This window comes from Marmota monax, unplaced genomic scaffold (genome assembly GCF_021218885.2).
Source record: "Marmota monax isolate L192 unplaced genomic scaffold, Marmota_monax_Labrador192_F-V1.1 WCK01_AAM20220418_F8-fsc00041, whole genome shotgun sequence".
In the NCBI taxonomy this organism is placed as follows: domain Eukaryota; kingdom Metazoa; phylum Chordata; class Mammalia; order Rodentia; family Sciuridae; genus Marmota; species Marmota monax.
The window spans coordinates 7,018,063-7,039,458 of NW_026695238.1; the positions used below are offsets into that span (position 1 = coordinate 7,018,063).

General features: G+C 36.8%; 1 protein-coding gene across 3 annotated transcripts in view; it reads left to right on the forward strand.

Moving 5' to 3' along the window:
• The window catches only part of Acsl3 (acyl-CoA synthetase long chain family member 3), a 73,263-nt gene that overhangs the window by 11,992 nt on the left and 39,875 nt on the right, over positions 1–21,396 (forward strand). The window contains exons 2-3 of one of the 3 annotated variants that reach the window (XM_046439875.2): positions 12,653–12,721; positions 13,338–13,395. The exons of 1 other annotated variant lie outside the window; for it this stretch is intronic. The gene's annotated coding sequence lies outside the window, so the exon portion shown is untranslated. The remainder of the gene's footprint in view (positions 1–12,652; positions 12,722–13,337; positions 13,396–21,396) is intronic. One more of the 3 variants, XM_046439876.2, reaches the window with a different exon arrangement.

Consider the following 21,396-nt stretch of genomic DNA (forward strand, 5'->3'; position numbering starts at 1 on the left):
CTGTCGCAGATGTAAGAATAGCCAAGCTGGAGCTCTGGATATCAGCTGTTATGGATTTGAGTCAAATCATCATCTTTTTTGGTCTGTAGAAATTGTTTTGGTTAGTCTCTCTGGAATCCAAATCGGCTGCTGTTCTCCCTGTGGAAACACAAACAGAGCCCCGACTCCAGACAATCACTGGGTCAGGACCTTTCCATTGTCCTGTTAGAATATCCTTCCAAAGTACCTTAGGCTTATGTACATTTTTTGGATACAAATGTCTTTCCGCAGCACTAAGCCCTGATGAATCCAAATTTAAAAAGTTTAGAGTAAAAAGGGTTATTTTAAGTTTATCTTTGGGGGATATATACCCCTTTCCAATTCCCTCCTTTTGTTTTAATAAGTACATTTTAATAGTTTGATGAGCTCTTTCAACTATGCCTTGTCCCTATGGATTGTATGGAATTCCTGTTATGTGAGTAATGCCAAATGATGAGCAAAATTGTTTAAAAGAGTTAGAAGTATAACCAGGACCATTATCTGTTTTTAACTGTTTTGGAACGCCCACAGTGGCAAAATTTTGTAAGCAATGAGCTATAACATCTTTAGTTTTTTCTCCGGCATGAAGGGATCCCATCAAAAATCCGGAAGAAGTATCAACTGTAACATGCAAATATTTTAATTTTCCAAATTCTGGCAAGTGTCTGACGTCCATCTGCCAAATATGGTTAGGTATCAATCCTCTAGGATTGACTCCAAGATTAACTTGTGGTAAAAATGTCACACAATTTTGACATTGTTTTATTATATGTCTGGCTTGTTCTTTAGTTATTTTAAAACGCTTTTGTAAAGTATTAGCATTGACATGGAACCTTTTATGAAAATTTATAGCTTCTTCTATTGTGGAGAAAATATGTATGTCATGTGTAGATTTATCTGCTAATTCATTGCCCAAACTAAGGGCTCCAGGCAATCCTGTATGTGCCCTGATATGTCCTATAAAGAATGGATCTTTTCTGTCCTAGATTAGACTTTGTATAGTGGAAAACAAAGAGGAAACAGTAGAGGAAGGGGAAATCCTACCAGCATCTTCAAGGGATACTATAGCATTAACTACATACTGACTATCAGAAAATAAATTAAATACAGTATCTTTAAACATCACAAAAGCTTGTAATACTGCATTAAGCTCTACCTTTTGAGCTGATTGTTTGGGTACTAAAAATGTAAAAGTTTGATAAGGGGTAACTACTGCTGCTGTACCATTATTTGACCCATCAGTGAATATATTTGGAGCATTCATGATAGGGTTTTTTTTTGTAATTTTTGGAAAAACTACAGGATGCGAAGACCAAAAAGACAACAAAGGATTAGATGGTAAATGATTATCAAATGTAACATTAGATTTACACATGATTATTGCCCAAGTATTTAACTCATTAGCTAACTCATCAATTTGATCCATAGTATATGGAGTAATAATTTTATTGGGAGAAATCCCAAACACTCCCTTTGCTGCTTTTATTCCTTAGAGTATTAATTGTCCTACAGCTTCAGGATACCTAGTAAGAATAGTGTTAGGAGAATAAGATAAATGTATCCACAATAATGGACCTTCTTGCCAAAGTACTCCTGTAGGAATATTTTTTCTTGGTAGTACAATAAATAATAAAGGCAAACTTATATCAATTCTATCTAAATGCATATTTTCCATATATATTTCAATGATTTTTAATGCCTTTCTTGCTTCAGGTGTTAACATGCGGGGCGAATTTGTATCTGATGGACCTTTTAGGATATCAAATAAAGGTCCTAACTCTCCTGTTGGTATGCCTAGATAAGGCCTTATCCAATTTATGTCTCCCAATAACTTTTGAAAGTCGTTAAGTGATTTGAGTTGATCTACTCGTATTTGAATTTTTGGTGGACGGACCATGGTTGAGGATAATAGAACTCCTAAATAATTAATTGGAAGATTTAATTGTACTTTATCTATTGCTATCTCTAGATTATAATTTTTTAATAAATTTGTAAGTGTGGCATAACATTCTAGCAATGTGTTTTTATCTTTATGTGCCAATAATACATCATCCATATAGTGAAATATTTGTAGTTTAGGATTTTGATTTCTAAGTGGCTGGATTGCTTTGTTAACATAAATTTGACACATAGTTGGACTATTAGCCATCCCTTGAGGGAGTACTTTCCATTCATATCTCTGATCAGGACAAAAATGATTTAGTGCAGGGATAGTAAATGCAAAACGTGGACTATCCTCAGGATGAATTGGAATTGAAAAAAAAAAAAAACAATCTTTAATATCTATAGCTAAAACATACCAGGTTTTTGGCAAAGCAGAAAATTGGGGAATCCCTGATTGAGCAGGTCCCATAATAACCATCTCATTATTAATGGCTCTTAAATCTTGCAATAATCTCCATTTACCAGATTTCTTTTTAATGACAAAAATGGGAGTATTATGGGGAGATACGGAAGGTTGTATATGTCCCTCCGCTAATTGTTGTTTGACCAGGTCATGGGCTACTTGTATCTTTTCTTTAGTCAGGGGCCACCGAGGAACCCACACTGGTCTTTCTGATTTCCAAGTAATTTTGATTGTCTCAGTGGCCCTTTCTGAAAACCCAATCCATGTCTATTTATTCCTTGATCTATTTGAATTGGTGCTGCTATACCTTGTTCTTGTTCTCTTAATCTTTTTTCTTTCCTAAAGCCTTGTCTAGCCCTAGTAGTGGGCGTGTTAGGATTGATGTTATTTGTTAATGTCAAACCTAATTGATCTAGGACATCTCGTCCTCATAAATTTATAGGAAGATGATCCAATACATATGGCTGTATAGTTCATTCACATCCTTCAGGATCCTTCCAATCTAATACCATTGCACTTCTATGGGGATTAGTTGCCACTCCTAGGCCTCGAAACGTTTGAGTGGCTTGTTGTAATGGCCAATGTTTTGGCCATTCTTGACGAGATATGATGCTAAGGTCAGCTCCTGTGTCCAGTAGTCCATTAAATTCATGTCCTTGAATATTTAGTTTTAGCATTGGGCGAGAATCTAAATTTAAAGACAGCATAGCCCAATCCACACCTGTGGAGCCTAATCCCCTGGAACCTCTTTCTACAGTACAACTGGAAAATTTATCATGCAGGCTGGGTATTATTAATAACTGTGCTATTCTATCTCCTTGTGAAATTACTGATATACCTCTTGGAGAACTAGCTATAATTTTTATTTCACCTTCATAATTGGGATCAATTACCCCAGGACTTATCATAAGTCCTTTTAGTGTAGAAGAACTGCGTCCCAATAATAAGCCTACTGTTCCTTGGGGAAGAGGTCCTTTTACTCCTGTGGGAATTATTTGAACTCTCATCTCTGGAGTTAGTACTGCTCTGGCAGAGGCGCAGATGTCCAACCCTGTGCTCCCTCTAGTTTGTCTGATGAAGGATTTAATGGATAATGTGTCCTGGGCACTACCCTGATGGTGTTGCTGGGTTCCTCCAGTGCTCCGTATATTTGTGGTTGTGGGCCCCGGAGCATTGGGCCCCCCAGTCCGTTTTTTGGCAATGGAGCCTGATGCCTTTCTCCACAATATCGTGGGTAAACACTTGGTCCTTGTCCGTTTTTTGATAACGGAATACCCTCTATGGTGGCTGGAGAACGGCATTCATTAGCCCAATGTCTCCCTCTACGGCATCGTGGGCAAATACCCAGTATTCTATTCCTTTGATACCTAGCTTTGTTAAATCCTCCTCCTATGGGGCAACTCCTTTTAAAATGTCCTGTTTGTTCACAATTGTAGCATGTTTTTGGCCTAGCATCTAAAGCCTGTTGTACTGCTGCCAAGACTTGCCCTTGTTCATTAATGTCTCTACATAATTTAATATATGTGTTTAAATCTTCATGTCTCCATGGTCTAATGACCTCTCTGCAGCAACAATTTGCTTGGTCATAAGCCAGTTGTTTTATAAATGGCATTGCTTGTTCTGTATCCCCCAAAATTCTGGAAGCTGTTTGAATAAGCCTATCTACAAATTCAGCGTAAGGTTCATTAGTTCCTTGTATTACCTTAGATAATTGTCCTTGTAAATCTCCATGCCCCTGTAAAGTTTTCCATGCCCTAACCACATCTATAGCAATTTGTGCGTATACGCCAGGATCATATTCAATTTGTTGCCGTTGACCCTCATAAGGTCCTTTTCCTAACAACATATCTAGATTTCTTTGAGGGTAACCGGCTGCTGCATTTCGCCTAGCTGTCTCCATGCAAAATTCCTCATTGGCAACCTTCCATAACAAATATTGTCTTCCATTTAGCACAGATCGACACGTTAGCCCAATCTGCTGGCGTCATGTCCAAGTTGGTAATGGATTCGACCATGCTCACAGTGAAGGGTGCTTGCAGACCATAGGTTGTTCCAGCCTCCTTTAATTGCTTCACTGTTTCGAAATCTAAAGCACGTTGAATTCGTTGCCCTCCTGCCTGCTCAAGTACAGGGCATGCTAATCTTTGGGGTCCTGCCTCAGGATTCCATCCATCAACTACTGGAGTTGAGGGCCACTCAGCTGTAGATGGAGCTGTTGGTTGAATTACGCCCTCTGGTGATAGAACGGAGTTAGTAGCAGCCTCCTGTTGTAGCTCCCCCCCATGGTTGTTTGTCCTTCAAACTTTCTTCCTTTAAATTTTCCTCTGTCTGACTAGCTCGAGAGACCTTCTCTTTTGCTTGACCTAACATGTTTTCTACCATAGTCTGGACCTCTAACAATTTACTTAACAGTCTTTCGGTTTGTTTTTTACTAATTTCTAATGTACTATAAAGGTAATGCAACCCAATAAGATAACATAAAACAAAACCGAAATAGAATGAAACAAAAACGGAACAAAAAATCGTTGTATCAATTTTCTCTTTCTCAGGGCTGAACATCTTCAAACCTTGAGCCAGCCGTTTTTCCCAGTTTGCCTGAGAAAGTTCTAAGGATAGGCAGCTTGAAACAAAAACAAAATAAATCAAAACAAGAACACATTGTTTTTTGAAATGGTCACCCATTCTCTTGCCTTCCCTCAGGGGCGAGCAATTTTACTCACCTCCAAGCTTCAGGCGTCCCCCGCACGGGCCACCAATTGCCGCAGTCTGGCTGGGCACAAAATCACGAGCCACTCAAGCAGGAACAAACTTTATTTTTGAAAGTGCCGCCAATGCCCCGTATGCTCCCGGGAAATATGCCGACCAACACACGCGGTGTTCTCCCGGACCCCAACAGGAATTCCCTCCTCCGGAATTCCCTCCTGTTCATTTTGCCTCATAAAAGTTTCTACAGTTGGTCCTGTTTATCCTCTGCTGCCTTAAATTCTGCACCTCTTCATTCTGTGTGTGCTTGAAATCCCTTCTGGTTTATTTTCTATGTAGACCCGAGCAGTCAATCTAAAAAAACCCATTTGTTCAAATGCCTTACTTAAAAACCTAGCTCATTCTGTCTTCAGCATTTTCTAACCCCTCCCAGGTTTTCTGTGTTCCAGCCATTTTGGGCTGCTTGTGGTTCCTCATTGTGTTCATTCGAGCTTCTGTTTGTTGGGCTGGCATGGTGGAGGAATCAGCATAGAGGAGTGATTCAGCTCATCTCTTGGTCCAAGGAGGACTTCATGGAGGTTTAAACTGAATCTTGAAGGATGAGTTTACTTTGGCAGTCCTCTTAGCTTCTTTTGTTTCTCTCCAGTTCCATATCCCAATTTCAATTTCAAGGTGAAGACACACACAAGGTGAAGCCAAGAATGTGCCCACACATTCATATTTTTGATATAAGCGTCACTCTAGATAACTGTGGATGTCCATATTTGCCGTGATGCTGGGGTGGATGTGGAAGCCAGCTGCTTTGCAACTTATAATCAGTTTTACTCACTGATCTAAAACTCCACAATTGTTAGTTAAAAAATTGCGTGAATATGTTTGGTTTTCAAATTCTGTACCAGAATAATAGTGTTTGTTTTGATATCTAGTAGGACAAATGTGCATTAAGTATTCTTTTTTCTCAAATTTTAATAGATAATCTTAATTTTTCTTCCATATATTAATATATTAGTATTAATATATTAAGATATATTAAGAAACCATACAAAACAAAAAGTTAGAAAAATCTCACTAGGATTTTGATTGGGATTACATTTGGATAACAGGTTAATTTTGGCAGAAATATATTTTTCCTTTCCACTCAGAAATAAGCCTGTCTTTATGTTTAGGATATTTAGTGCCTATCACAATAGCATTTTTCATGTGTACGTGTGTGTGTGTCTGTGTGTCTGTGTGTGTGTAACCTTTCCAAGGTCTCGTGCATGCTGGGGAAGCAGACTGTCACTGAGCTACATCCCCTGTCCTGGTATGGGTGTTTTATAACATGAAATGTTTTAAGGTTGTTTTTGTTGTTGTGATGAAGATCTTGTTTCTTTTCATTTGCTAACTGGCTGTTAATACTATATAGAGAAAAACACAACTATTATTATTATGTCCAGATGCCTTAGTGAATTCTGCCTCTGGTGGGATAGTATTCAGATGATTGTTTTGGATTTTGCCTGATAGCCACTTATCCATGCTGAGTGATGTTGTTTGTTTTTCCTTTTCTAGCATTTATACTTCTCTCTCTCTTTTTTTTTTTTTAACTTGTCATTGTATTGGCTAGACCACAGTACTGTCCAAAAGAATGTAGTGAAAGCCAAGTATATATATAAGCCATATATGTATAATTTTAAGTTTCTAGTTGATACATGATAATGAAAGGAAACAGGTAAATTTAATTTTATTTAATGCAGTAAATCCATAATATTTCAGTGTAACTAGTACAAAACTTACTAATGATCAATTTTATATTCTTTTTTTAAAACTTAGTCTTTGGAACCTCTGTGTATTTTACACTTTGAGTATACTTCAGTTTGGACAAGCCTCATCCCAAGTGCTCAGTAGTGCTGTGGTTAGTTGTTAATTCATTGGTTAACACGTGTTAGAGTCTTCTTAATAATATACAGTAGTTATGTTCATAGTGGGCTTCCTTGTCTTAGTTTTACTTTAATGGAAATAGCTTTTGTTCATTTCTGATAAATACTCCTTTTTTTTTGGATAGTTTTCTTTTGTTAAGAAGTATCTTTTAAACTCAAAAAACATAACATCAAAATATCCAAATAACCCAATCAGTAAATTGGCTAAGGATCTGAACATACACTTCACAGAAGAAGAAATACAATCAACCAACAAATATATGAAAAAACGTTCAATATCTCTGCAGTCAGAATGGCAGTCATCAAGAATACAAGCAACAATAAATGTTGGAGAGGATGTGAGGAAAAGGGTTCACTCATACATTGCTGGTGGGGCGGCAAACTGATGCAACCACTCTGGAAAGCAGTGTGAAGATTCCTCAGAAAATTTGGAATGGCACCACCATTTGACCCAGTTATCCCACTCCTGAATTTCTACCCAAAGGACTTAAAATCAGCATACTATAGTGGTATAGTTACATCAGTGTTTATAGCAGCTCAATTCACAATAGCTAAACTATGGAACCAACCTAGATGTCCTTCAGCAGATGAGTGAATTTACATAAATAAATAAATAAATAAATAAAAAATATATATATATATACATATATATATATACACACACACACACACAATGGAATATTACTCAGCCTTAAAGAAGAATAAAATTATGTCATTTGCCAGTAAATGGGAAGAGCTGGAGACTATTGTGCTAAGCGAAATAAGACAATTCCAAAGAACCAAAGGCCGAATGTTTTCTCTGATGTGTGGATGCTAATTCACAATAAGGTCAGGGTAGGGAGGAACAGGTACTTTAGATTAGACAAAGGGGAGTGAAGGAGGGGAGGGGGTTTGGGGGTGGATAGGACAGTTTTGAATGAATGGGACATTATTATCCTATGTGCATATATGATTACATGACTGGTGTAATTCTACATCATGTACAACCAGAAGAATGAGAAGTTTATGTATGATATGTCAAAATGCATTCTATGTCATGTATAACTAATTAGAACAAATTTAACAAAATTGAAAAAGTATCTATTAAAGTTAATGATTTACATTACTTCTCTTAAATACTTCTAAAAAACATACACTGACATGATCACAGGGGATGTATGGGTGTCCTAGTATGGGTGTTTTATAACATGAAATGTTTTAAGGTTGTTTTGTTGTTGCGACTAAGATCTTGTTTCTTTTTATTTGCTAACTGGCTGTTAATACTATATAGGGAAAAACATAAAAAGTTTTCTGATACTTATGTTGACTTTTTAATTTCAGCTGCTATTATTAATTTCTAAGAGCTTTTTCTTATTTTTATCCTTTCTTTTATTTTTTAATTTTATTCCTTTTCCCTCCCATTTAGCCTGTTAATATAGAGAATGATAATTGTGGAGTCCTAGTTGTGAAGCAACTTTATACTTGTAAAGAAACCATGTTTGAATGTGATGTATCTTTTTGCGGGGAGGGCACTGGGGATTGAATTCAGGGGCACTTGACCTCTGAGCCAAATTCTCAGCTCTATTTTATATTTTATTTAGAGACAGGGTCTCACTGAGTTGCTTAGCAGAGGGTGGCTTTGAAATGGAGATCCACCTGCAGTGGTGTAGTATTCTTTTAACTCTGCTAGACTAGATCTGCTGGTGTTTGGAGATTTTTTCCCTAGAGTGGTTGTCCTGTGTGGTTATGTTTAGTTTTGGAATTAGCATCATATGTATGCTTGTAAAATAGATAATAAAACTTGAGATCAATTCTTGCTTAAAAACTGTCTGAGAACTTTTAACAAAGGTATATATTCACATGGTTGAGGGACTTTGGGTCCCTACATGTATGGAGAATTTCTTTATTCTACTTGTAATTGATGGGCAGCTTATTTGGGAGTGGAATTCCAGGTTAAAATTAATATCCCTCAAACCTTTTAAGGCAAATTGTTCATAGCCACCTGGCTTCAGGGTGCTCAGCTGTTTGCTACAGTGTGATTCTCATTCTTTTATGGAAAGCTCCACAATGTATCCTGATTTGTTGGAAGCACCCTCAAATTATACTTTCTAATAACACCTGCTTTTACTCTGAGAAGTATCCTTGTTGTTGATCACTTACCGGCACACCTTATTTGTTAGATGATCTGCTTTTTGTGTCTTTTTGGAAACCTCTAGGGTATTCTTACACCTTGTGCTCTGAGAATTCAGCAGGCTGTATCAAGAGGTCAAGTTTTTCCATCATTCATCTGCTCTCCTCTTTAAGTTTGAAGACTACTGTCTGTCAGCTCCAAAGTATTTTATTGTAGACTGCTTCAGTGATTTCTGCCTCCTCTTTCTCCTCCTCATTATCTTCCTCCTCCTCCTCCTCTCCTCTCCTCTCTTACTTTTCCTTTCTAGAACTCCTTGTAGTGGCACTTGGATCTCTTAGATACATTTGACACCTTATTTTTAAATAGAAGTCAAATTCTTTGATTAGTCTTCTCTCTTTGCTTTTTTCTTCCTTTCTGGGAAATATTCTTAATCTCATTTTCTGATACTTATGTTGACTTTTTGATTTCAGCTGCTATTATTAATTTCCAAGAGCTTTTCTTATTTTTATTCCTTCTACGTAGCATCCCAGTCTTGTTTTGTAGACATATATGAGAGTCTCTTTCCCATTGAATATCAATTACATATACATATTTAAAATTTCCCCCCACTTTCTACATTATATATTTCCATTGAGGTTCCTCTTCCCCTCTGTTTCTCTTTCTTTTAAAGCAGTGGTTTTTCTCATCTATCTGGTGATCCAGAAGTTTTATCTTCTGTCTAGATTTTTAGTTTTAATGGCTACTCTGTTTCTTTTGCCACCAGATTTAACATTGTGAAACATAGATCTGATTTTGTCATTCTATGCATGAAAATGATACCTCTTCAGAAACCTGGTTGACGTCTCAGCCACTTTGCATGACATTCATTTGCAGTGGCAGCCCTGTGTTTGCTTCCTAGGGCTGCTGCAACACATCACCACAGTGCTGGTGACTTAAAAGAGCAGAAATTTATCCTCTTATAGTGATGTAGGCCAGAAGTCTGAATCAGTATTACGGGCCAAATCAAGGTACCAGCAGAGGTTCTGACCCTCTGAAGCTCTGTGCAGGAATCTGTCCCTTATATTTTCCAGCTTCTGTTGGCTGTTGGCATTCAGTCTAGTCTCTTAGGCCAGAGTTGTCAAATCTTTCTGTTTCACATCATCTGTGTATGTGTGTGTCTCATATCCCTCTGTTGCTCTCTTACAAGGGTACTTGTGATTGTTTTAGGGTTCACTGGATAATCCAGGATCATGTTCCTGTCACATAATCCTTAATTTAATCACATTTGCAATGATCCTTTAAATAAGGTAACATTCGCAGGTTCCAGATATTACAGCCTGGTACCTCTGAGGTTGTTTGTTTAGCTTTCTGTCAGTACTTCTGAGTTTTCTTTAATTTCTCTCTCTCTCTCTCTCTCTCTTTAATTTTTTTTTTATTATTTACTGATGGACCTTTATTTATTTATTTGTTTATATGTGGTGCTGAGACTCGAACCCAGTGCCTCACATGCTAGGCAAGTGCTCTACCACTGAGCCACAACCCCAGTCCCTCTAGTTTCTCTTTTGTTTGTATGCCTCTGTGCTTTTGCAAATGTCATTATTTATTGTTCTGTTTTTAGACAAAAATGTATGTATTCAGTTCATAATGACTTCTTTGACTTTCTTCCTCCTAGACAGAGGACTGCATTTGCCTGTCAGATTTTGTACTATAGTCTTTGTACTTCTTCTAACAGTATTTGTCACCTTAAAGCATTTTGCCTTGTCAGGCTTTACAAAAAGTCTAGGAACTTTTTGAAGACTAATTAAACACTAGGGACTGTCCATTGGACCGTTTAATTAACACAACAAAGTAGGCCAAAGTAAGTATACACACGTGCCATACTTTCTCCAGGGCAAATTACTTACTTAAGAGGCATTTGCTAGGTCATAGGAATTTACATTTTCAGCCTTTGCTAGATGCTGCCAAATTGCCCTCCAAACCAGCTACACTTCCCCCTAAGTACTAAGCTCTATTCTGTTCCCTATATCCTTTTCAATTCCTGTATTTTTTTTCATTAAAAGAAAATTAATGGGGAGAATGATAATGTTTTACTTTACATTTCCGTGATAGTGAGGTTGACCATTGTTTTTTCAGTATGTGAAATTCTGTTAATGTAGTCTGCTTTCTTTTATCTACAGAAATTGTACAAATATGGATATGAATGATGTTGCCGTTCTCACTTATATATGGGGAAACTGGCAGAAGATATTAGCAAGGACATTTATAAGATGTTTTCCTCCCAGATGGATATTTGAACATGTCTAGCGTTATAGCTAATAGGAAACAGAGCAGGGATTTTGAACTCAGTTATATCTGGCTTTAAGGCCTATTTCTTCTTTCCTCTCTATATTAGGCTGCCTTACAGAACATGAGAAAATTAATATTGCAGTGGTATGCTGAAGTTTGATCCAAAAGATTTAACTTTTAGCTCTACTTTCTAGCTCTGTGACTTCGGGTTGGTGTTAAAATATTTTTAAAAATGACCATCAATGACAGTCAATTTGCTTTATAGTTGATTGAGAAAAAACATTGGGATAATGTAAAAATGTATTTTATGTACAGTATGCTGCTATGAATAATTTTAGTAATTATTATTCTTTTTAAAAATTTTGTTTTGTTTTTGGTGATTCTGGAGATTGAGTCCATCGCCTTGTGCATGCAAGGCAAGCACTCTACCAGCTGAGTTATATATCCACAGCCCCCCACCCCCCCCAGTAATTATTATTCTTTATTATCATCATTTTAATGAGTAAATAAATTTGATCTTTTCTTGTTTTTCGTTTTTTTTTTTTAATTTTGGAAGTCCTTTGTTTTTAATGGACTTTATTTTTTTTAAAGCAGGTTTAGGGTCACAACCAAATCTCTATACCTTCTTCTCAGTTTTAAGAGAAATTTACTGCAGGATACATACAGCTGCCTTCATTATCACCATCCCACACCAGTGGTACATTTGTTACAGTTGAACATGCATTGACACATTACCTTCACTGGATGTCTGTTATTTACATCAACATTCACTATTGGTGTTGTATATTCTCTGAGTTTTGACAAATGTATGATGATATGTGTCTGCCATTACATACCATTCAGAGTATTTTCACCTCTCTAAAATCCTTTGTGCTCTACATGTTCATCTCTCCTTACCTCCAAGCTTCTGGTGTCTACTGATCCTTTTTACTGTCACCATATGTTTGCCTTTTCCTTAATGTTATATAGTTGACATTATACAGGAGGTAGTCCTTAGATTGTTTTCTTTCAATTAGTAATATATATTTACATTTCTTCCCTTTTCGTGGATCGATATATAGGTTTCCTTTCTTTTTAGCATTGAATCATATTCCATTGTTTGAATGTACCACAATTTATTTATCCATCCATCTAATGAAGGCTTTGTTGGTTGCTTCCAAGTTTGTGATTATGAATAAAGCTGTTATAAACATTCATGTGCAGTTTTATTTTTTGGTACTGGGGACTTAAGCCAGGGGTGCTTTAGTAACCAAGCTACATTACCATACCTTTTTATTTTTTATTTTGAGACAGGGAGGGTCTTGCTGAGTTGCGCCGAGGTTGGCCTAAAGCTTGTGTGATCCTCTGTAGCTGGGATAACAGGTGTGTGTCATTATACTTGGCTCATGTGCATGTTTTTTTGTGAACGTGTTTTCACCTCTTTTTGGTAAATAGCAAGAAGTATGATTGCTACATCATATGTTAAGAGTATATTAGTTTTGTAAGACACTTCTCTCTCTCTTCCATAGTGGTTATACTATTTTTCATTCTCATGTGCAATGAATGAGAATTCCTGTTGCTCCTCGTTTAAATTTTTTTTTTTTTAATTGTAAATGGACACAATATCTTTATTTTAGTTTTCTATGGTGCTGAGGATTGAACCTTGGACCTCATGTGTGTGGGGCAAGTGCTCTACTACTGAGCTACAACCCCAGCCCTTGCTCCTCATTTTTGCTGGCATTAGGTATTGTCAGTATATTGGACGTTGGCTATGCTAGTAGATATGCAGTAAATATACTACACTTTTGTTGTTGTTGTTTGAGAAAGATTACATGATAAAATATTATTTGCTATTATGATAGAAGGTATTTCTAGAAAAACTCTCCAAAAATTTTCCTATGAGTTTTAGAAGTAAAATATCTTTGGGGAAAGGTTCATATTTTTAACTAAACTGTGATTAGTTAAAATGCTTATTGTCTTCATGTGTTTGTTTTGACAGGTAGTGACCCAAAGGCCCTTATCTTGAAGGCACTAGTACCTCCTACCATTGTCAACTGGTAAAATATTTAATTTTTTATTATGAAATATTGCTTTAAGCATAAAATATATTAAGTTAAAATAAGTTATGGCTAAACTGATGAAAACGCTTTCCATTTTGTGTTGTAGAATTAGGAACATTATGAGACAGTAGTTTCATACTTATTTTAACTCCATACAAACCCATTGAGCATTAAAGCATGTTGTTTAGCACCGTTGTGTACCTTCCTTTCCTCAGTTTGGATTTCATGAAGTGTTTGTACAAAAGATATGAACTAAGTAACCTCTTTATTTTATTAAGTTTATCGCTAATTATACTAATGTTAACCATTTCAACCTCTGATAGTCACTTTAAATTTGTACTAGTGTTATTATAAATTTCTAACTGGACATTTTAACAGAAATGGTAGTTTCAAGGTTAGAAAACAGCAATGGGCTTTTTGTTAACCTTTAGAAGGTTCTACATGATAATTACAGTAGTCTTGGGCATGCCAAAATATATCAAAGTTTTCGTTATTATGGTTTCTGAAATAGATTCGTGAGATTGGGGGCAATAGTTTAAGGATCAAGTGACCTGAAAGTTTTTAGCATTCTGTGATATGAAAATAAAATTAGATAGTTTCCCTTGTTCTTTTGCTAGGGCCTACCCCTTAACAGTATGGAGTGTGTCCTTTCAGACCTTTTGTGTGCATAACTAATTTTACCATCTTTTGACGAAGCTGGGTGTTAGATAAAAGAATATACTTTGCCCGTTGATGTCCTTCACTTTAGACATTCTTTGCTGTGTCTCTTTGAGGGATATATGTTGCAAAACTATTAGTGCTTTGAAGTTACTAAGCGAACATATTAGAACAATACAGTAGTCCTCAACCCCCTCAACAAATTTCTTTTAGTGGTCAGTAGGTTACCAAACTTTGATCCTAGCTAAGAATACATAATTAGAGTTTAGATTTACAATCAAATTGAAATTACCAAGGTAACTTATGACATTAAAAAATAGGTAGTAAATAGTAAGGCATTTATAGAAATGATTATAATTAGTATTGCCTAGCTTGTGGTGGATGGAGAAGTGGGTTTGGGAGATTTAGTACATTTATATGTGCTCAATGTAGGACACTTAGGACACTTGAGGGTCTTCCTGTAAAAGTAGGATGACATAACTGGGGGTAGGGAATGGTACATGGGGAAACAGTGGTATCATATGGTGACAAGAGTAACTTTGTCCCTATCATAATTTTGCCTAGGTTTGACCAGGTAACCAAAAGTGGAAAGGAAGCTCAGAGTCATATTTCATAAGTTATTTATGTGATGAATTAAAGGGGATGTCATGAACTACTTGGGGAACCCAGTATCTTGAATTCTGGAACTAGAACTCAAACCTTTCACAATTAGGAACTGCCTATGTTCGGAAGTCCCATGAATTAAGAAATGATGTCAGCACTGAAACTGATTTATATCTGTACATGTCCTATGTGAGATTGTCAGATTTAAAACTCCTTAAACACCCTAGGAAAGCAGATTTTTAAATACAGAATTTTATATTCATTTCATGTTTTTAATAGTCTATCTAAAAATGACTTTAGAATTTCAAAGATATCATTAAGAAATAGAATTGTATATGAATAAATTTATAGACCTTCATCACAGCTATTGTAAAATGTGTTAAGTCTATGTATGGATTCTCAGCAAGTTTGTTACTCTCAGTTTTTTCCCTTGATGCTCAGTTCTGTTGATAATAAAAATCATCCTGTCATGATTATAGTAATAATTCATATTTAAATATTTTGTACAGTAGACGTTTTTAATGACCTTCAGCTTTTAATAACTTATTTTGCTATTCAATGTTCTGTGTTCACTTGGCATCAGAAAGTGTTACCTATGTGTATAGCCCTGCATTAGAGAAATTGTTCAGAAACTTTTTATTTGTATGTGAAAGTGATGAGAAGTTAAAGGAATGGGTATGACAGCAAGTAGGGTTTATCTGGAAAAGGTTTCTTAGAATTGGGCCAAACATTCCACATAGGAATTTAACTGGGATTGCTTTCTCTTGTATCTTTTTAAAAAATGTAATCTGGATTTTGAATACTTAAAACTTCAGAGGCCAGAAAATGGTACACCAGAGAATGGAAAAGAGGAGAGAGAAGACAATTATTTATCTTAGTAGCTTTTGTTTTGAAACATGTTGTTTAGGAAAAGCTTTATTAGTGTTAAAACAATAGAAAATTTATGAGAAAAGAAAGCACAGTTAAGAATTAAAAAGGGAAAACATATGGGCTGGGGCTATAGCTCAGTTGGTAGAGTGCTCTCCTGGCATGTGCAAGGGCCCTGGGTTCAATCCCCAGCACCACCACCAAAAAAAGGGGAAAAACATAAATGTTAGAGTCTGTAAACAAGTCAGGATGGCACCTGGCATTTTGCCAGAGGGAGTGGTTTGAGAAGTAACGCCAGCAAGCCATTAAGTGTGGAGATTTCTTATTGGTTGACTGCTGTATCTAGTTTATGCTAATTAAGATAAGCTGTGTGGAATGTATAAATACCTCTGTTGTCCTACAATAAAAGGCTCCCACTCCTGCTGTATCAATCTACACAAGTTGCTCGTCACCCCCCGGTTATTTTGCTGCAGCCAGACTGCGGCAGATGGTGGCCCGTTACGGGGAGCCCCGGGACACTCGGGGGTAAGTGACAAAAAAAAAAGCTGCCTGTCCCTAGATAGGATGGGAGCAAATCTGCTCGTCCCTAGGCAGATAGGGCGAGAGGAAAAATGGCCATTTTGAGAAAATGGAGAAGATTGATACAGTATGTTTGTGTCTTGTTTTGTCTTGAAATGTTGTATTGTCTTTGTGATGAAAATATGGAAGGGGTGTTAAGTAAATTGATAAGGGAAAGAGGCACCTCAGTGAAACCAAAAATAGTTAGGGCATGTGTTGATGAAAGCCCAGGAACTCTAGTCAGAAAGAAAAAGAAAGTTCAGAAGAAGAAGGATTATCAGGAAAAAAGTTGCAGCAAAATAACCGGGGGGTGATGAGCAACTTGTGTAGATTGATACAGCAGGAGTGGGAGCCTTTTATTGTAGGACAACAGAGGTATTTATACATTCCACACAGCTTATCTTAATTAGCATAAACTAGATACAGCAGTCAACCAATAAGAAATCTCCACACTTAATGGCTCGCTGGCGTTACTTTTCAAACCACTCCCTCTGGCAAAATGCCAGGCGCCATCCTGACTTGTTTATAGACTCTAACATTTGCCAGGCGCCATCCTGACTTGTTTACAGACTCTAACATAAAAGTAGATAACATTGTATGAATAAAGTAATAAGACTTAGGATGGGTTGGGGTTGTGACCCTAGGTTTGATCTTAGTACCATCTAAAAATAAATAAGGGTAATAAAGGTATTGTGTCCAACTACAACTAAAAAATAATAAAAAAAATAGTAATAAGACTTAGGAAAAGCTTTATTAGAGGTAAAACAATTGAAGATTTATGAGAAAATAAAGCACTGTTAAGCATTAAAAAGGAAAAAACAAAATAGTAAGACTTGACCAAAGGAAATAGTTGCATGTTTGAACTTTTTTCCTAACTATTTAACCTTTAAGTAGTACGTATAAAAGTGAAATTATGTTAGTCGTGATGCAGGTAATTCATTCCATAGTTAAGCTATATTTCTCCAATATTTTTATAAATTCCAGTTATGCTATATGTTATTTGCCTTTTATTCAGTTTGTTTTTTAGCTGATTTGCCCAAAATAAAGGTAAATGGGCTTTTTGGGCAGGAGGGGAATGAAGGAAAAGATAAGGAAACATTCAAGAAATCTTAGCGAGCCAAATTAAAAGGAGTGGGATTCTGATAGACATAGATTATCAACCAGCCAGATTGATGTCATTATGTAATTTTAATAGTTTATGTTCTCCGTAAGTATGTCTACAGCTTACTCTCAATAACCATTTTACTAAGGATGATTGGAATAAATAAAGAATAGTACCAACAGGGTGAATAGTCCTATTCTATATTTTCTTAATATAGTTAAGGTATTCATTTTTTTCTAGCTGGCATATACAAAATCGTGCTACTGAATAGGGCACTAGAGTCTAGTTTCTCTACTCCACCATTTGGATAATGCAATGATTGCTTGATGTCCGGGTTTTTAGCCGCCCCCCCCCCCCCCCACACACACACATTCCCTCCTGACCTGCGGGAGAGATTGGGAGAGCATGCCCGGACCAGGAAAGGAAAAGGCCAACTGACCGCCCACACCTAGCACTCCCCCGCTGGAGGACAATCAGACATGTCAGGGAGACCAGTCAAAGCAGGATCTCGTTTATTGAGAAAACACACACAGCTAATATATTATACAGGATAAATCAGGATAAAGGTCAGCAGGGTGGGGAGAGTTCACGTGTACACCCATCCTACAGGCAGTAATGGGTGACAGGAGCTGTCCACAAGGTTGGAAGGGTTCTGAGCCTATCCTAGAGGTCCTCAGATTTTTCCTCACAACCCAGGCAACGCCTTCTGGCTGATTGCTAGGCGCTATCTCAGCCACTTGTGGCCCCAGGACCGGGATGTGGGTAGCAAGTTAGGTTTCCTCTTTTCTGATGCAACATGCCCCACGTGTTACATCATGCCCTACAGCTTTACATGTCTTGTCATCCCTCCCCACTCCCCTTCAATGTGTCAAATTTGAACAAAATTCTAATATAAAAAGTTATACTTCTGAATGGAGAAACCTTCATGTCACTTCTTTTTAGATATAATAGGTGAATACTGCTTGGGAAAGTAAGTAGAAAGGAAAACAGGAGTAGGCTTTCCTGTAGGTGAGCAAGTTGAAGCAAAATGATTCAGAACCCAGAACTGATTGGAGGATAAGTGTTTGGGTGCTGGGACTGGAGGTGGTTAGCAGCACACTTCATGGCAACTGAGATGGCTGAGTGGACTACAGAGCACTTTTGAAGTACAGAGTCACTTCTGCTGTATCTTGTTAGGGAAGTTTGTTAAGGAACATCTCTTTTAAATATATGATGGTTGGTTAAACAGTTTTGAGTGTTATCCAAAAGTATTCTTTACCTTTGGGACTAGAGTGGGATCCAGAAAGTGGAATTCAGTAGTTCTATGTTATAAAATCCAAATGTTTAAATTTTAGCACAAAGTACCCAAAACAGGAAAATATTCTTAGCATGTGATGACATCTTAAACAAAAATGAATTTTGTAATCAACTCGCTGAAGCTCATGGAGCGAGATCCCCAAAACTGACTAGCTAGCCAGAGATGCCAAGTGGAATACTACCAATTTCAATATAAGATGTGTTAAGTATCATTCTTACTTTTGCTTGTTATTATTTTATGTTTTATAAGGGACTTAATGGATAGACATGATTTTATCCTCTTCCAACCAACCTTAAAACCTTAAATGTAGTAGCCTAGGTATACTTTTTAAGTTGAATTGACTTCAGTGTTTATTTAATCCAGACAAAAGAATAGTGGTATATACATGGTTGTATGATCAACAGCACTTAAAGTACTGTCAACACTTTTGTTAAGTTTTGTACTCTCTCTATTAGAGGACTTTCACCTACTTGTTACTAATAGGAGTTTTGTGGGGCATTGTCATCGTGCTGGTTTTATAGTTGGTCCTAAAGCATGAGGGTGTGAAGGGACTTGCCCCATGTCACATAATTATTAAATTAAAAGCTGGCATCAAACCCAGAGCGTATTGCCATAGTTCTAAAAGGAATGAGTCCATTTTAAACATTGTATGTAATCAAACTAGAGTTGCAAGTAATAGCACTGCCAGTGAATCCTATAGAGTATGTAAATACAACAGGTACTGTCTGCTTTGAAACTCTGAATGACACCGACTGAACTTTGTATCTGTACCTTCTATATTGATAACTAGTTTTTAAAATCCCTTTGCATCTACTGCATTTCACATCTTATTCATACTTTAGTTTTGTGTATTGGGTAAGTTATGATGACCAGCATATCCTGGCTTGCCTTCGACTTCCTTGGTTTTTAGTATTGAAAGTTCTGTGTTTTGGGAAACCCTGCTGCTCTGGCAAATTAGGGTAGTTGCTCATCTTAATTAATTTTAACATATGGTAGATTGGAAATTGGCATAGAGTTGCCGTATAAAATACAAGACAAGTTAAATGTTAGTTCACATTTGATAAACATGGCAACCATAGTAGGAATGAAGGGACATTCCTGTGTGTAAAAAGTTCACTTAACTGCTTTTGTTTGTGGACCTTGGGCTTCACACATTTATCTGCTTGAAGGAACACCCTCTGGTAGGTTCCTTTTCTAGGATACTTGGCTCTTGGGCTTTTAGCTGTGTGGACAGAGAAGTCAGGATGAATGTATAAAATTAGATTTTACCCAGTTCAGTAAAACTGGTGTGTCTTCAGTGGTACGTGGGGGTTGTAGTTTGAAACAAACAGTTCTCCTTTACTTGACTGTAAACTTAACCCAGGCCTGAGCCCATCCGTTCTTTGTTGGATCACTCCTTCAAACCAGCAGTTCTTGTGGCTTGGCATATTATCTTTAGACTGCATGTTAGAAAAGCATTTGTTGTTGTTAAGATAGTCCATTCATGTGATTCAAAAATGAAAAGGAATTAAAATCTTTCTTCTTTCTTGTACCTATTTACTAACTCATCATGGAGATAATCTGGTTTGATTGGAGAAGGTAAGAAGTCTTGAAAAGGATCTTAGACTTTTTTTTTTTTTAATGGGCAATGTGAAAATAAATCCAATGGAACTCTTTCCCAACCCTCTCACCCTCACCTTCCAAAAAGGGAAATATTTAGGTCACTTATATCTTCATTATTTGGTGGCTATCAATAATTGATTTTGGGGAGCTTTAGACATCAATAGAATATATTATTAAAATTGATCTGTGATAGTTGAATCTTAAATCCCATCACTATTAATGGCAAGCAAATTAAGATTTATTGTCCTGATCAAGGTACTGGTGGCAGAGCTAAGATGTGTGTGATATTTTTGCATGTATGTATCCATGCATGTGTTCTGTCTGGTTGGGTTTTTCTTTCTTGTGGTGGTGCTGGGTACACCAGAGTGCTATGGTTTTGATCTTAAATGTTTCCTCAAAGGCCCATGTGCTAAAGTTTGTTCCCTGCTCATGGCTCTTTTGGGAGGTGAGACCTACAGGGAGATTTGAAGTCAGTGGGGGCCTTCCTTCAAAGGGAATTTTGAGACCCTAGACTTCTTCCTCCTTCCATCTGACTTTGAACTGAGTGGACCTTCTTCTCTGCCATATGCTCCCACCATTTTGGACTGTGCCACCACAGGCCCAGAGCAATGGGGCTAGTCAGTTATAGACCTAACCTTCAAAACAGTGATCCAAAAGAAACTTTTCCTCTTCATAAACTGATTTATCTCAGGTGTTTCTAATAGTAATGGAAAACAGGCCAATATAGGGTATACAGTCAGTGAATGTTTTAAATCCATTCTCCTAAATCAAATATATGTTTTTATCATGCTTTTAGACTTTAGGGATAGATAAGTGAATATTTTCACTAGAACTATGGTGCTACTCTAAAGAAACTTTCCAGATAGCAAATAAGAGTTGTTGGTTGCATTTATAGGGACCCAGAAGACCCTTTTGCTATAGAATGAATTTAATGACTTTTATTTCTATCCTGTGGATACTGCAAATGTCTTCAATTCTGAGGGTGACTCCTCTTTCTTTGCTCAGTTCACCAACTTTGTAGAGAATAATTTCACAGATCTACCAAGTTTGGATTGAGGTATTGTGCTGCATCTTTCAAGCTTACAATGATCTTGAAATGTCTCCCTTTAGCTGCAAACAGATCTTAGTAAGTAGAACCATTTGATATACATATAAATGTGATTCCTAGTCACCATTTTTCTGTTACTAAAACATGCCATCTCTGTTTTCAGATAAGAAATTACAGCAAATTTTTTTCTTTTAAAAAATGAGCAGGTGGTGGGACTGTGATACTATTAGTACTCTTTAGTAACCGTTTAGCGTAAAACTTTAC